This window comes from Mobula hypostoma, chromosome 29 (assembly GCF_963921235.1).
Source record: "Mobula hypostoma chromosome 29, sMobHyp1.1, whole genome shotgun sequence".
Taxonomy (NCBI): domain Eukaryota; kingdom Metazoa; phylum Chordata; class Chondrichthyes; order Myliobatiformes; family Myliobatidae; genus Mobula; species Mobula hypostoma.
In genome coordinates this window covers 27467167-27484058 of record NC_086125.1, presented here as the reverse complement: position 1 = coordinate 27484058, position 16892 = coordinate 27467167, and positions in this window count along the sequence as shown.

Below are 16892 nucleotides of genomic sequence, written 5' to 3'. Positions count from 1 at the left end.
ATGGCATGAACATTGACTTCTCTAACTTCCGCTAATGCCCCACCTCCCCTTCATACCCCATCCGTTATTTATTTATTTATTATTATTATTAATTTTTTTTCTTTATTTCTCTCTCCTTTTTCTCCCTCTGTCCTTCTCACTATACTCCTTGCCCAACCTCTCGGCATCCCCCCTCCCCCTTTCTTTCTCCCTAGGCCTCCCGTCCCATGACCGACTCATATCCCTTTTGCCAATCAATTTCCCAGCTCTTAGATCCACCCCTTCCACTCCTATCTTCTCCTATTATTTTGGATCTCCCCCTCCCCCTCCCACTTTCAAATCTCTTACTATCTTTTCTTTCAGTTAGTCCTGACGAGGGTCTCGGCCCAAAACGTCGACCGTACCTCTTCCTATAGATGCTTCCTGGCCTGCTGTGTTCACCAGCAACTTTTATGTGTGTTGCTTGAAATTCCAGCATCTGCAGATTTCCTCGCGTTTGTTCCTCACCTTCAGTTACCTTGTTACCTATGAGTTTAGTATCTGTTCTCTCTAGTTTCGTGGCCGCTCATGGCTTGTTATTTTGCAGTTGATTTCTGTATTAAATTTATCATTCACTGCTAAATCGTCTCTGTTGCTTTGCTTCTGAGTCAAGCCTCCTCAACACAGCCTGACAGGATGTGTGAACCATTGATTGGCTCAAAAAAGTGCGTTCACCTAAAGGAAGTCATCCGTCGACATGATCACACGATCCAGAAGCAGCAGGAAGCCATTGATCATCTGCTCACCACTCTCTCCCAACTCTTCATCTAGTTATAGCAACCATGTGAGAGTCAACCCCCTCCCAATGAACCCCAGACTCTGGTGCCCAAACGCTTCCGTGGATTGGCAACCCAATGCCATGACTTCCTGTCCTTTGCATCCTACACTTCAAGCTCCAACTGTCTCTATATTCTAAGGACCAAGTCAAGTTTGCCTTTGCCATCTCTCTCTCTCTTGACTGGGTGAGCTCTGACCTGTGCCACCTCTAATTGGGACAATAAAACTACCATTTGCAATAAATATGAGGAATTTGCCTCTAAGATCCACTGTGTTTTTGACCATCGGAGAAGTAGAAGAGGTGGGGTGGGGAGCAGTAGATCAGATATTTCACCTACATCAAGGCTCACGTTTGGTACTAGATTACACCGTGGAATTCAGGACTGTCATGGCAGAGTGCAGCTGGAATGTGAAAGTGCTGCTGGCCCATTACCACCCTGTCTCTCAGAGCGCTTGAAAGATGAGTTGTCTACCTGGGAGATGCCCACCGACTTTGAATGCCTCTTCACTCTGTCCCTCTGAATTGACAAGCATTTTACGGATTGGCCTTCCAGATCATAAACCAGAATCCCAGTCCCTTTCCCAGAATCATTTCAGGCTGCTGGACTCATCATCCATACCTCACGAACCCATGTAGTTAGGAAGAGCTCCTTCACCCCTCCCTCCCATAAGAATGTGAGCATCAGTGGGGAGACAGCTTGTGTACTTACTGCACAGCCACCGATCATCCACGCATCAAATACCCACTGCTTCCAGGAAAAAGCACCACCAGGTAGAGATGAGGAGCCTTCTATCTGGCAAATTCCCTGGTCTCTTGCTCCCTACTGAATCCTTCTCTCACCCCTTCTGCATCACAGCCAGTGACGGACATCTCTTGGGATCTGGGTGGTCAGAGTACACACAAGGCTTGTACACGTGGGCATCGAGGAGCACCACACATCCACCCAATTGCTCCTGATTGATTTACCCGACACTCCTCTCATCTTGGTTTATCCCTGGCTCTCCACTCATGATCCCTGCTTCACCTGGTCATCCAGTGCACTGCTAGGTTAGGAACCCAGATGGGATCATTTTCCTGCTACCTCAGCTGACCTCACCCCATAAATCCATGAATATGGAGAAAATTCTCATCCTCACCAAACTCCCACAAGAATAGCAGGACTTAGCCATTGCTTTCAATAAAAGGGAGGTCAGCACTCTGCTACCTCACAGACTACATGAATGCACAATCGACCTCCCCCTAGGCACTACACCTCCCTGAGGTCATCTGTTCTCCCCCACACCTTCTGAGGCCCAAGCCATGAAACACTACATCACCGAATTGCTACAGCACAGCTTCATTCAACCATTCCAGTCGCCAGCATGATCCTTCTTTGTCAAGAAAGATGAGAGTCTTCGTTCCTGCATTAACTTCCACGGACTCAGCAAAAGCACCAGTAATAATCGTTATCCTCTCCCCTTGGTGGACAGTGCATTTGAAATACTCTGAGGTTCCCAGGTCTTCACCAGACTGGATCGATGGAGTGCATACAACCTGATCCGGGATGAGTGGAAGACAGCGTTCATAACACCCTCTGGCCACTACAATTACTTGGTGATGCCTTGCAGACTTTCTAACAGTCTAGCTATTTTCCAAGCCTTAATCAACAAGATATTCTGTGACATGCCACACAGGTATGAGTTTGTTTATCTTGATGATATCCTCATCTTCTCTAACAACCCCCAAGACCAAGTCCGTCGTGTCCGATCAGCCCTTCAACATCTCCTCATGAACCAACTGTACTGCAAATTAGAGAAGTGCTAGTTCCACACTCCAGTTATTTCTTTCCCTGGTTATGTCCTTTCACCCTGATGCAAAACCATGGACCCAGAGAAAGTGCTCACCATCGCTGAATGGGCCAATCGCATTGCCTCAAACAGCTACCTCATTTCTTGGGGTTTTCCAACTTTTACTACTGTTTTATCAGGAACAGTAGGCAAAGTTTTGCTCTTCTTAACTCCCTCACCAAGTCACTTGCCTCATGGATAACCTGGGCTGATGTTGCGGACATGCTTTCAGGGAGCTCAAGAGATGCTTCACTAGGGCCGGCTGGTGGCTCAGCAACATCGGCGCTGGACCTGGGAGCGGAGGTTCCCAGGTTTGAATCTAGTCGGATCCACTCCCGAGTACGCTTTCCATCCGTGCCAGGTTGAGTGTCAAGATCGCAACTCGACCTCGTAAAAAAATAAAGGGAAAATACTGCGAAAATGTCTGTGTGGGGAGTGGCACACCACACAGTCTCTCTCTCGCTCTGCGCCTTGTAAAAGCCATGGAAAAGACATCGTCACGGACACACGCACAGACACGTGCGCACACGCACACAGACACACACGCACAGACTCGCACGCACGCAGGCACACACCAAAAAAAAAGATGCTTCACTACTGCTCTCATTCTCTGCCATCCAAACCCCTCCAGGCCTTTTGAGGTAGGGTTGACTCATCGACACGGGTGCCAGGGCCATCCTCTCCCTGTGAGGACCAGCCGGGCAGACACACTCTCATGTGTTATGGAAATAGGAGACAGGAAGCTACTCACAGTCAAAAGGGCCTTTGACGATTGGAGACATTGGCTGATAGGAAACACCAAGCCTTTCCTGATCTGGACTGATCACCAGAACCTGATATCCATACAACAGATCCACTAACTTAACCCAAGTCAAGCCTGCTAGGCCCTCTTCTTCGAACAATTCAACTTCACCATCTCCTACTGACACGGCTCCAAGAACACCTGCTGTGACAGTTCAATCCTGCTGAAATGGAGACCAACCCTCATCCCATCTTTCCATCCTCACAGATCCTCACCCTGATCATCTGAGATCTTGAGATGCATATCTGCCAGGCCCTACAGCACGAGCCTGCTCGGACCAACACACCTGAAACCACATGTATATGCTGGTAGACATTCCCTCTGTGGCACTCCAGAGGGCCCAATCCTCATCCTTCTCCAGCTATCCAAGCGCACGATGGACTCTGGATTTTCAGTGATGCCATTTCTGGTGGGCCACCATGATCGCAGATGTTCGTCAGTTCGTCACTGCTTGACCTCAATGTGCCCAGCCCGATTCTTCCAGCCAACAGCCCCCTGGGCTCCTGCAGCCCTGGCCAATCCCTCAACATGAATCTTATCATGGGTATGCCACCTTCCAATGGGACCACTGTGATGATGACAGTGGTGGGCCGGTTCCCCGTGGAGAGCCAGGCCTGCCGTCGCAGTGGCCAGAAGAACTCAGATAACCACACATTACAACAGTGGTGTGCTGAAGAGTATCTCCGAATGTACAACGTGTAGAAGCTTGAAGTGGATGAGCCACAGTAGCAGAAGACCACACTGGGTTCCATCCTATACCTAATAAAATGGCCACTGAATGTACAGGTAATTGTTCAGTGAAGTAATTACGGTAGAGTTGCTTCTGTATGTTTCCAGAAACTTCATAGTTTTCAATAGCAGGTGGCACTCCACTCGAATCTGGCTATTTGATAGGTTAATTGTTATCACTGGAATTTGTATTATCTCTAGTCTAAGCATGAAAAACCCCACGACTGCCTTTTCCTTTGTACTTGTTCTCTCATTCATTTTCTGCTATTTCAGCACTTAATAAAATGACCACAAACCAAACTTTTTATGCCTCATTCATGGCTTATGGAATGCAAAAATATCGGTCTTCAACGCCTCCCTCGGGAAAGGGGTTGGCTAGGCCACTTCAAATGCCATTCCAGAGCAACAAACAAGGTGCTGGAGGATCTCAGTTGGCCAGGCAGCATCTGTGGAGGGAAGTGAACAGCTGATGTTTCACTCAGAGAACTTTCATCTGTCCACTTCCCTTCACAGATGCTACGCGACCAGTTGAGTTCCTCCAGTGGTTTGTTCATTGCTCCAGATTCCAGCATCTGCATTCTTGTGTCACTTGTGAGACTGTTCAGACAGGAGGTATTTTTATTTGAAAATAACTCCTTGTGAGATTAACTTGAGGAGCATTAAAATAATGAAGAAGGAATGGAGCTGTATTGTGAAGAGCATAACTCTACTACGCTTTAGAACGCCAGCGATAGGGTTTCCATTCCCGTAACTGTCCATATGTCCTGCTCGTGACCTCGAAACCTTTCCTAACCTGATACTTGGCCAAGTGTCACTATAAATATCATTATACCTGCCACAAACTCTTCCTCTAGCAGATCATTCCATATACGGGTAACCCTCTGGGTGAAAAAATAACCTCTCAGGTTCCTATTACATCTTTCTTCTCTCACCTTAAACCTTTGATTATAGTTTTTGAGCCCCCGCCCCTGGAAAAAAGACTGTGAGCGTTTATTCTATCAATGCCACTTATGATTTTACACCACTCTGTAAGGTCACCCTCATTCTTCTATACGCCAATAAAAAAGTCCCAACCTGCTCAGCCTCCCTCCATTATTCAGTCCCTCGAGTATAAGAAAATCCTCGTAAATCTCCTCTGCACTCTTCCCAGCTTAATGGTAACTTGAGGAAGAAATGCTGGTGATGAGATGAAGTAAGTAATTCAATATCAAGGCTCTGTTGACGTCTAAGAAACATTTGATCCTTATCTTTATTGTTTCTGGTGATACTGAATTTTCTCAACTGATATGGAATTTTGTAGTTAATCTTTTGTGGACTTGAACATATATATAAGTACTTGTGCAAAAAAACAAAATGTATAAAAGATGTGCAAACATATGAACACAAAATATGTACCCGTACACTCAGTGCCCACTTTATTAGGTACACCTGTACATCTGCTTGTTAGTGCAAATATCTGATCAGCCAATCATGTGGCAGCAAGTCAATGCATAAAAGCACGCAGCCATGGTCAAGAGGTTCAGTTGGTTTTCAGACCAAACATCAGAATGGGGAAGAAATGTGATCCAAGTGGCTTTGACCGTGGAATGATTGTTGGTTCCAAATGGGTTAGTTTGAGTTTTCAGAAACTGCTGACCTCATGGGATTTTCATGCACGACAGTCTCTAGAGCTCACAGAGAATAGTGCAAAAAAAAAACAATCCATTGAGTGGCGGAACTGTGGGTAATGAGATAGTTCAGAGGAGAATGATTGGTTCAAGCTGACAGGAAGGTGACAGTTACTCAAATAACCACACGTTACAACAGTGAGTGTGGCGTGTAAGAGCATTCTTTAATGCACAGCACATCGAACTTTAAAGTGGATGGACTACAGCAGAAGAAGACCATGAACGTACACTCAGTGGTCACTTTATTAAGTTCAGGAGATACTTAATAAAGCGGTCACAGAGCGTATAAACATGCGCACAGAAAAAAAAGCAAGATCTATAAAAGGCATACAAACACATGAACACGAAATATTAGAATAAAATTCATTTATGTAGCACTTGTAACAAAACCATTCGAAGAGCAAAAAACTGGAGACCTGACATAAAAATAGAAAATGGTCGAAATACTCAGCAGGGAGTCAGGCAAGGAGTGGTTCTGATGATAGATTATCACCTTGAAATATTAACTGTGTTTCTCTCTCTCTCTCAATCTTCTGAGCATTTCCAACAAGGACTGTCACAATTTAGATAAACTGTGAGGTGTTTTCCAGATGTACAGTTGGATATAGGCTGACCAGTTGAAAAAGTATTAGTGCTTAGAAATTTGTACTGTGTCGTTTGTGCTAATCCGCTGGTCAGTGATATACTTGGACTTTCAGATGGGGTTCTGAAGGATAGGATGTAAAAGATTATTAAATAAAGCTGGAGTTATGGACCAGATGAGGGATCGCAACCCCAAGTATTAACTGGCTGTCCATTTCCTTCCACAGATGCTGCCTGGCCTGCTGAGTTCCTCCAGCAGATAGCTTGTTGCTCCAGATTCCAATCTGTGAGGTTATGAGGTTTATTGTACAAGAGGCCATTTGGGCCTACGTGGGGTGTTGATGTTTCCTTTGGCACGACTGTCAAGAATGGAGGGCAGCAGTCTCAAAATAAAGCAGGCCATTCAGGTTGGAGATGAGGATGGTCATAAATATCAGGAAATCTCGGATCAAGAGGAGCAGGGAGGTGCAGTGGTAGTAAATATTCCAACAGAGACTGATAGATTTTTAGATATTAAGGGAATCAAAGACCATTGGGTGAGTCGGAAAATACCACTGAGATGATAAAAATCGGTCATGATCTTATTGATGGGCCTTGCCTGAGCCCTTGCTTTTGGTTCATATGTTGTTTCCTGCAGATTTTCCTCCAGCCCCTGGGTGCTCCAGTTTTCTTCCACATCCCAAAGGTGTGTTGCCTGGTTGGTCAATTGGCCACTGTAAATTGACTCAGGCAAGTAGGTGAGGGAGGCAATTAATGGACGGTTGATTGGAAGTCCAGAATTCGAAGCCTTTTAGCCGCAGCCCCAAGTCTGTGAATCTCTGTGAGTCCACTAGTGATGTCAGAGTCCAGCGTCTGTGAATCCATGAGTCTGTTGGATACTGGAGACAGAAGATGGACTCTCCTGTCATTAGAGGACTGCTTATGTGCATGGGTGGGAGGGAGGAGTAGGGCCTGTTTTGTTGTTGGTGTTTCGTTGCTCGCCGTGTTCTCTTCTGTCGCATCCTGTCTTGTCCTGCCAAGCATTATGGGCATGCTGAGCTGGCACTGGAATATGTGGCAAAGTTTGCAGGCTGCCCCCAGCACATCCTGAATCTATTGAGTCATAGCATGGAAATAGACCCTTTCGCTCAACTAGTCCATTCTAATCCATTTGATCTAGTCCCATTTTACCATGGTTGGCCCATATCCAGGTGTCTTTTAAAAGTTGTGTTTTTTACCTACCTGAACCATTTCCTCTGGAAGCTCATTCCATATATTCTCTGTAAGAAGCACCTCTTGGTCTTTTTTAAAACTTTCCCGTCTCACCTTAACTCTATGCTCCCTTGATACAGAAATAGTAAGGAGTCACATAAAGGGGAGGGGTATTCTGGAAAGAGAGATGAGAAACTCAGAAAGGGGCTTGGGCAGTGAGAGATCAGAGATTTTAAAGAGATGACAGAAGAGATAAAGCAGAGGTCTCCCAGAGAAAGACAACAAGCAGAGAGGGAGGGACCAGGGGATGATCTGTCAGACAAGGTTGCTGCACTTGTCAACTGAATAATGCACAGATGTTGTGCCTTTGTAACCCAATTACATCAGCAAGCTTCCTCAACACATCTGTCACCAAGCAATTGTGGGCTCAAAATATCAGGGAAATAATAGAGTTTGCAGTGAGAGGCTGGAGAGGGACGGAGAGAGGAAGAAAGGGAGAGTGATGAGGTCCAGATGGCAAAGTTTTCCAATCCAACAATCTAATTACGAGGGGGAAGAGGAAGCTAATTTCAAATCAGACCTCTGTCGATTACACAAGCTACCATTCAGACATGCAAAGGCACAGGAGAAGACAAGATTCCCTTGAAACAGACACAAGAAATTACCCTCTCTTTGAGGTGAGAGGGAATAATTTCAAAGGGGATATGAGGGGTAATATTTTTTCCCCACAGAGATTGGTGGGTGCCTGGAATGCAATGCCTGCTGTTGCTGCACATTAGGGACTTTTAAGAGATGTGTAGGTAGGCACATGAATGTGAGGAAAATGGAAGAAATGGGATATTATGTAAGCAGAAGAGATTCGTTTAGTTGGCCATTTGATTACTAATTTCATTGGTTCCATAAGACCATAAGACAAAGGAGCAGAAGTCGACCATTCGGCCCATCGAGTCTGCTCCGCGATGTTATCATGAGCTGATCCATTCTCCCACTTAGTCCCACTGCCCCGCCTTCTCACCATAACTTTGATGCCCTGACTACTCAGATACCTATCAATCTCTGCCTTAAATACACCCAATGACTTGGCCTCCACTGCTGCCCGTGGCAACAAATTCCATAGATTCACCACTCTCTGACTAAAAAAATTTCTTCGCATTTCTGTTCTGAATGGGTGCCTTTCAATCCTTAAGTCACGTCCTCTCGTACTAGACTCCCCCATCGTGGGAAACAACTTTGCCACATCCACTCTGTCCATACCTTTCAACATTGTGCTGGTTCAGCACAACATTGTGGGCTGAAGGGCCTGTTCCTGCGCTGTACTCTTATATATTTTATGCTCTGTTAACTGAGCCTGCGTGGAACATTTGCAGCTTTGTAGAGCACCTCTACAGTAGTAAGATATCTCAGAGTGTTTCAAAGATGAACTATCAGGCCAAGTCTATCTCCAAGCTACCAATAAGGACAAGAATCAGCATTGGAATCAGGTTTATTATCACAGCATGTGTCATGAAATTTGTTAACTTAGCAGCAGCAGTTCAATGCAGTACATAATATAGAAGAAAAAAAAGTAAAAATAAATAAATCACATTATATGTTTATTGAATAGATTAAATCGTGCAAAAACAGAAACAACATATATTTTTTAAAAAGTGAGATAGTGTTCATGGGTTCAACATCCATTCAGGATGGCAGAGGGGAAGAAGCTGTTCCTGAAGCACTGAGTTCGTGTCTTCAGGCTTCTGTACCTCCTACCTGATGGTAACAGTGAAAAAAGGGCATGCCCTGGGTGCTGGGGTTTTTAATAAAGGATGCCACCTTTCTGAGACACTGCTCCTTGAAGACGATCTGGGTACTTTGTAAGCTACTATCCAGGATGGCACCAACTAAATTTATGACCCTCTGCAGCTTCTTTCGGTCCTGTACAGTAGCAACCCTCCTCCCCCTCCACACCAGACAGTGATGCAGCCTGTCAGAATGCTCTCCACGGTCAATGGTTATCTAGAGAAGTTTCTGGGTGTATTTGTTGACATGCCAAATCTCTTCAAACTCCTAATGAAGTATAGTCACTGTCTTGCCTTCTTTATAACTGCATCGATATGTTGGGACCAGGTTAGGTCCTCACAGATCTCGACACCCAGGAACTTGAAACTACTCACTCACTTTTGATCTCTCTATGAGGATTGGTGTGTGTTCCTTCATCTTACCCTTTCTGAAGTCCACAATCAGCTCTTTTGTCTTACTGACGTTGAGTGCCAGGTTGTTGCTGCGACACCACTCCACTAGTTGGCATATCTCACTCCTGTACGCCCTCTTGTCTCCATCTGAGATCCCGAGAGGCTGGTCAAGCAGGAAGTTTGTAAGGATAGAGAGAGGAGCTGATGGATGACCAGTTCCGTGAGCAGTATTTCACCGTTAAAAAATCATTGTTGGCTTCTGCCTCACATTCCAATGTCTTAAGTTAGTCTCTTTTCCTCCTTCCCATCAGGCAGAAGATATAAAAGCCAGAAAGCACATTAAAATGAGCTCAAGGATAGCTTCTATCCTGCTGCTTTCAGACTCTTGAACAATAAGATAAACTCTTGACCTCACAGTTTACCTTGTTATGATCTTGTATTTTATGATTTGCCTGCACTGCACTTTCTCTGTAGTTGTTACACTTTATTCTGCATCGTTGTTGTTTTACCTTGTTCTATCTCAATGCAATGTGCAATGATCTGAACACTCTGCAAGATAAATTTTTCATCATATCCTGATACGTGACAATAAACCAATACAAATACCAAAGCAAATACTACCATTCTCAAGGATAGGTTCTGTCCCATTGTTATAAGATTACGGAACATGCCTCTGGTAGAATAAGATAGACTCTTGATCTCACAATCTACCTCATCATGGATTGCCTGCCTTCACTGCAACTGTAGCACTTTATTCTGTGTTCTGTTATTTTTCTCCCTTGTCCTATCGCAATAACTGTTGTAGTGAAATGATCTGGATAGATGGAACAAAAAACAAAGTTTTTCACTGTATCTCAATACACGTGACAATAATAAACCAATTTACCAATTAGAAATTTCAGAACTTCAGAAGGACAAAACTACTAAGAAATAGGGAATGAAGGTAGGAAATAAATATGAATGATTACTGAATATGCTGGGAAAACTGTACAACTTCAGCAAGGAGCCTGATTTGAACAGGATTAGAGGGAAGAACACAAGTGCCTGACCATGATGAACAAAGCAATTCTAGATTAGTAACTTCATAATTACATTTTAATTCTGAATCAAAAAGAGAATATGTTCATTGGACGTTTAATATTTCCCAGTATAACACTCCACCATTTCCTGCATCAATATAGGCACAAGAAAAGCTTAACTGAATCCAACTCAAAAAATTAGTGGCAGTTGTTTAATACCAGAACTTTAATTGTGTCATTCAATGTTTAATTAAAAATCCTAACCTTTAAACTCTAAATAAGCGCTCCACATTTGCCTGTAAGTGAAAAGGTCATATTCTGCCTCAAATTTGAAATTATTTTTATTTTCAAACTCATTGGCTTAAGGCCATCATTTCAGATGCTGTAAGATACATGTTCTCAGTGAGTTCTTAATTTCTAACAAGATCCAAGACATCTAGGAAGAAGTTGGATAAATAAGGAATTTGTAAAAAGAGATTTTCTAGTTAAGATATATGTAGATTATCCTTGGAACTGTCTGTAAATATTCTTGCATCTCAGAGAGCAGTTATTGCAATGCACATGTCTAATATTAGAGGGTGTGCTTATAAAGGTAAGAGGAGGGAAGATTCAAAAAAGTGTGGGGCAATATTTTTTAATTACACAGAGTGTGGTAGGTGCCTGGAATTGTAAGTAGGAGAGGTAGACACAACATAGGTGTTTATACAGAGATTGGACAGATATGGAGACCATGTGTATGTGAAAGGATTAGGTGGCATTAGCTTAATTTGTTCAAAGTAAATTTATTATCAAAATACATACTGCATATGTCACCATATTCTACCCTGAGATTCATTTTAATGTGGGCATTCACAGAAAACAAAGAAACATATTAGAATCAGTAAAACCACACACTCAACAAACAACCACAAGAAAATTCTCAGATTCTGCTAATTCTTTTCTGACAATTCTGCCTGGCCTGCTGAGTTCTTCCAGCATTCTGTGTGTGTTGCAAAGACAAACAACCAATGTACAAAAGACAACAATCCGTGCAAATACAATAAAAGAAAATAAAGCAAAATAATAATTGTATAGAAAACAATAAATATTGAGAACATGGGTTGTAGAGCCCTTGAAAATGAGTCCGGAGATTGTGGAATCAGTTCAGAGTTGGGGTGAGTGAAGTTATCCCCTCTGGTTCAGGAGCCTTATGGTTGAGGGGTAATAACCGTTCCTGAACCTGCTGGTGTGACACCTGAGGCTTCTGTCCCTTCTTCCTGATGTCAGCAGTGTGAAGACAGCATGAACTGCATGGTAGAGGTCCTTGACAATGGATGCTGCTTTCCTGCGACAACTCTCCTTGTAGATGTGTTCAGTGATGGAGAGGGCTTTACTCATGATACATTGGGCTGTACCCACTACTTTTTGTAGGCTTTTTTCTTTCAAGAGCATTGACCAACTTTCTGCACATCTTTGCGTTATGGGCTAGCCTGTACTCACTACTCTCTACAATTTCTTGCAGACTCGGGCAGGACAATTTAAAATGGCGCTGGTGATGCCCAGCGACTACTTAGCAGTGGCAAAAAACAAAACCAACAAAATTACTAAATACCTTATTGCTAACACTTTATTAACAATGATCAACGTTAACAATAGAGAGGCAGATGGTGGCAGTGGCGAAAGCAGAGGCGGAGGCACAAGCGAGGAATAGTCGAGGTAAACGGAGGTGAGACATGACGGAGGCAGAGGAGAAGGGAAGGCATGGACAAGGCAAGCAAAAGGTCAAGGCAGAATTATGGTGTCCCCGAGAGTGAGGAAAGTCCTGATGTCTGACTGATTTAAGTGCCAAGCTGAATTGGAAAGGTCGGATATGGGCTGAATCGTGGTGGTGCAGTTCAGGCCCCAGACCAGTCTGAGAGTGAAAACCAGCCTGAGGTTTGGACGATTTAAGCACCAGGCCAGATTGAAAAGGTCAGGGTGTCTGGACCGGAGGTGAGGTCAGGGCTGGTTCCGCTCACTACTCCGTGGCAGTTACTGAGCTCTTGCTGAACTGAAGCAGTGGTCTGCTCCGGCTACAGTGATGCCTGGCTTTGCGTCCATGGTCTCACAATGTTTAATCGGCTCTGTGGTGAACTGAGATGGTGGCCTGCTCTGGCTGCAATGATACTTGGCTTCATGCCTTTTGTAAAACTTCAGTTCTGAAGCTTTTGCTTACTTCTATTGTTTGAACAATTTGTATTTTTTTCTCTCTCTCTCCCTCTGGGCATTGAGTGTTTGACGGGTTTTTAAAAATTGATTCTTTTGAGGTTTCTTTGTTTTGTGGCTCCCTGTAAGGAGATGAATCTCAAGGTTATATAATGTATACATACTTTGATAATAAATGTACTTTGATCTTTGAACAGATAGAACAATCAAACCAGGTTGAAACACAAGCAATGAAACTCTCTCTACCCTGCACCTTGTTAGCAAACATACTGTCAATGGAGAACTTAAGGACAAGAATGATGAGCAGAAAATGAGGAACTGCTGTGTTCTGTGTTTCACAGAGACATGGCTCACTCCAGACATGCTGGATACATCAGTAAGACACAAGGACTTCTTGATACACTGGATGGCCAGGACTGCTAACTTAGAGAAGGCAAAAGTGGGGGGTTTGAGTTCTGTCTCTTTGTGGTGTTCTGATGCAATGGTCTAGTCTCCCTCTTGTTCTCTTGACCTGGAACATCTGATGGTCAAGTGCTGACCATTCTACTTACCAAGAGAGCTCTCTGTGATCCTGACTGCAGTTTACATACAAATCAGATGTTAAACAAGCTCTTGATGTATTGCATGCTACAATTAGCAAACAAGAGACAACCCTCCCTGATGCCTTTCAGATCCTTGTCAGGCACTTCAATCACACTTGTTTGAAGGAAACTCTGTTGGATTATCATCATCCAGTCACCAGCAGCACCAGGGGTCCCAGCACACTCAGCCACGGTTGTACTGATTGAGAATGCCTACCGTTCCATGCTTACACCACAATTCGGGAAATCGGTTCACTTAGCTGCCCTCCTCCTGCCTGCATACAGGCAGAGGCTAAAGAGCAAGGCTCCAGAGATATCAACAACAGAGAGGCTGAGGAAAACAAATGTTTGAAAATCTGCAGATGCTGCAAGTCAAAGTAACACACACAGTGCTGGAGGAATTCAGGAGGCCAGGCAGCGGCTATGGAGAAGAATAAACAGTTGACGTTAATGGCCGAGACCTTACAACAGGACCTTCAGGAGGGTGAACCCATGGCAAGTATCCAGACCATCCTGGCCGAGTGCTAAAGAGGTGTGCTGATCAGCTGCCTGGAGTATTCACCAATATCCTTAACCTCTCACTTCGCTAGTCTGTGGTAATCACCAATTACACCGGTGCCTTAGAAGACCATAGTAATCTGCCTCAATCATTATCATCCAGTGGCACTGTGATGAAGTGTTTTGAGAGGTTGGTGCTGAAACGTATCAACTCCTGCCCGAGAATTGACTTGTATGCTCTCCATTTTGCCTACCACCACAACAGGTCGACAGCAGACGCCATTTAATTGGCTCTTCACTCAACCCTGGAACATCTGGACGGTGAAGATGTATACATCAAGATGCTCTTCATCAACCACAATTCAGCATTCAGTACTATCAGCCCCTCAAAACTAATCAATAAGCTTCAAGACCTTGGCCTCAATACCTCCTTATGTAATTGGATCCTTAATTTCCTCACTTACAGACCCCAGTCAGTTTGGACTGGCAACAAAATCTCCATCAGTACTGGTGCACTACAAGGCTGTGTGCTTATCTCCCTGCTCTACTCAGTCTATACTTATGACTATGAGGCTAAGCACAGCTCCAAAGCCAAATTTAAGTTTGACAATGATATCACAGTCATATGCTGAATCAAAGGTGGTGATGTATCAGCATATAGAGGGGAGATGGAAAATTTGTCTTTGTGGTGCTGCAACAACAACCTCTCACTCAATGTCAGCAAGGCCAAGGAGATGATTATTAATTTCAGAAGGAAGAAAATGGAGGTCTATAAGCCAGAACTCATAGGGAGAGATCAGACGTGGAGAGGGTCAATAGCCTTAATTCCTCGGCGTTATCTCTTTAGAGGCTCTGTCCTGGGCCCAGCACGTAAGTGCGGTTATGAAGAAACGTGGCAGCAGCTCTACTTTCTTAGAAGTTTGCAAGTATTTGGCATGTCATCTGAAACTTTTCAAACTTCTATATGTGTAGTAGAGTATCTTGACTCATGGCCTGCTATGGAAACACCAATATCCTTGAGCAGAAAAGCCTACAAAAAGTAGTGGATACAGCCCGTTCCATCATGGCTAAAGCCCTCCTCCCCATTGAACACATCTACATGGACCATTGTCGTAGGAAAGCAGCATCCATCAAGGACCCCCCTCCCCCCAATCCCGGCCATAATCTCTTCTTGCTGCTGCCATTACGAAGAGGTACAGGAGCCCAGGATACACACCCTCGATTCAGGAACAGTTATTGCCCCTCAACCATCAGTCTTCTGAACCTGAGGGGATAACTTAAGTTTAAGCTTTACTCACCCCATCACTGAACTGGACTCATTTCAAGGATACTGCATGTCATGTTCTCAAGATTTATTGCTTATTTATTAGTTATTATTATTTCCTTCTTTTCTCTTTATTTTTATATTTGCATAGTTGTTTTTTTTTTGCAGATTTGTTGTTATTCACCCTGTTGGGTGTGGTTTTTCATTCATTCTATGTGTTTCCTGTACTTACTGTGAATGCCTGCAAGAAATGAATACACACACAGGACAACAAATACTTTTTCAGGTCTTAAATTCCTTTATCTGTTTTAGATGTTTCATTGCAGAAAGAGGGTATCAAAATAAAAATGACAAAAAAAATTCAAAAAAACAGTTCTTGCCATTGCAATCTCTGCTTAAGTTCAGACCACTCCCTTTGTTACATATGCAGTATGAAAATAAATAAAACAAAATATACAAAACCAATATAATGGCAATTCTGAAAAAAATCAATACAAACATTAGAATCCCACCACCCAGTACCTTATACACATCGAAAACAGGAAGAGATATACTCATCATTGGCACACAAGATCTTAACTTCCAAACACATGTTGACTAGACCTTGAAGTGAGTTCTTCTCGCTCACGCTTCGTGAACAGAGTTTAAAGCATTCACATTACTCTGTTACATTCATATTCGGTCATGAAACAATAAAGAAAAACAAATAAACTTTTACAATATATTGCCTCGTAGTTGAATTACTAAAAAGACTAGCCCAGTAGGTCAATTAAGGAAATTCGCAATCACGCTATTCCAGCGTCAATCAATTTTACTTGCGAAAATCTAAACCATCCACGTGTAAAACACGCCAAATTACTGCTATTCCAGATTTATAAATGAATTTACATGGATATTATCAAATATTATTCACCTTTCCTTACCAAACCTAGGAAAAGTATTTGAAAGTTTTCCTTTCTAGAACATGACACCTCTTCGTTCTACTCCACCCATGCAAAATGACGTCAACGTTTTCTCTTAAAGCCACAGGCAGCTATTTTAGCATTACCAAGATGAGTAAATATGCACTTTAATAATCAAAAATTACATTCCAATAACATAGGTTAGGGTTAGTGTGACGACACTTGTAGGCTGCCTCAAGAACATTGACAGACTATGGTGGTCATTGATGCAAACAATGCATTTCATGTATGTTTTAATGTTCTGATTTACACGTGACAAATGAAGCTAATCTTTAAGTCTTTAAATTTTTGATATGATTGGTCAGCTCCTGGCTTTTCGAAGTCCAAATTTGTTACTTGCAGCGAAATAAAAGAAAGAAGAAAAATCAATATTGGCATTAACTTCAGCTTTCATTATATTGTGGGCAAGTTGAATTAGGAAAGTAGAGGGGTCTTGTTTGCAAGCTATGTTTTTGGAATTCTCATTATCCAAACCTGCCCCTTATTCCTTGAAATGATACCACAGAAGAATATAAGCATGGAAACACTGTATGTGGCGAAGATGATCTTAAAGTACCGTACAAATTTAACATATTGTATTCATTGTGAGGTAAACAAATAAATGAAAGACACGTGGGAGC